Below are 1,418 nucleotides of genomic sequence, written 5' to 3' on the forward strand. Positions count from 1 at the left end.
ACTTTATGAGTTTTGGCAAGCTGTCGAGGGCCACAAGGTTAGCCCCACCCCTTGACAAGTGCCCTGCCCCCTGGTCACCATCTTGGGGCCAGAAGTCCCATTCTCCCCTCTAACCCCTGACCTTTGCCACCAGAAGTCTGTCCCCTCATCCTGGAAGTACTCCATTTGGGAAGGGGGGTTGCCATCTTGGAACGGGAAAAAAACAAATTATATACAAAAATCAAACATCCACAATAACATAATTTAATTTTATTTTAAAAAAATAATTTTGTCCTGATTTGTGTGTGTTTGTGTCATGTATATAGAGGTGCTTGCAGAACAGCTCAAAATGAAGTCTTACTCTTACATATTGCAGGGGTGTGGGTAGGTGTTGGGGGTATAGGAGGGTGGGTAGGGGTTTGTGGGGGAGCTGTTTGTGTGTGTGTGGATGTGTGTATATGTGGGGTGTGGTTGTATGTGTGAATATGGGTGGGTGAGTATGGGTGTTTGTGGGAGGTGTGGATGCATGTGTGTGGGGGGGTAGTTTGCATAGCAGGGAGTGAGGCTCCCCCCAGTGGTGCACACAGGAGGGAGGGGCAGGTGGGTACATGTGTGGAGTGGGGTGGGGTTTGTGGGGAGTATGGGAGGAGGGTGTGGGGGAGTGCAGTGTTTGCAGGGTGTGTGATTGTGGGTTTGTGGGGGAGGGTTTGCGGGTATGGTGGGGTGTGCATGGGAGCCCCCTGCACACACCCCGCTGAGCCAGTCAGCACCCAACCCCACCCCGCAACAGCCAAGAGCCCATGCGCCCTGTGGCGCCTCCCCGTCACCACCAACAGTGTGCAGCCCCAGTTCCGCCCTGCACCTGTTCTGGACTCACCCTGACAGGAAGGGGTCAGCTACAACCCGGGCACAGCCCTTACCTGGCCCACCCTGCCTGTTCTGGACTTGCCTGCTTATACTTTCATGGTTTGTAGGGTTGGAAGGGACCTGAGCAGATCATGGAGTCTGATGCCCTGCCACTGCAGGAAAGAGTACTGGGGTCAAACGACCCCAGCAAGGTGTTCATCCAGCCTCCTCTTAAAGACCCCCAGGGTAGGAGCCAGCACCACTTCTCTTGGAAGTTGGTTCCAGATCCTAGCCGCCCTGACAGTGAAGTAGCGCCTCCTGATGTCTAGTCTGAATCTACCCTCTGCCAGCTTGTGACCATTATTTCTAGTCACTCCTGGTAGTGCTTGGGGGAACAGAGCCTCCCCCAATTCCCACTGGTCCCCCCTGGTGAGTTTGTAAACGGCCACCAGATCCCCTTTTAGCCTTCTCTTGTGGAGGCTGAATAGGTTCAGGCCCTTTAGCCTCTCTTTGTAGGGCCTGCCCTGCTGACCCTTGACCATGCGAGTGGCCCTCCTCTGGACCCTCTCAATGCTAGCTACATCCCCCTTGAA

Source organism: Gavialis gangeticus, unplaced genomic scaffold (assembly GCF_001723915.1).
Source record: "Gavialis gangeticus isolate Ggan-Ray unplaced genomic scaffold, GavGan_comp1, whole genome shotgun sequence".
NCBI classification, from domain to species: Eukaryota; Metazoa; Chordata; order Crocodylia; family Gavialidae; genus Gavialis; species Gavialis gangeticus.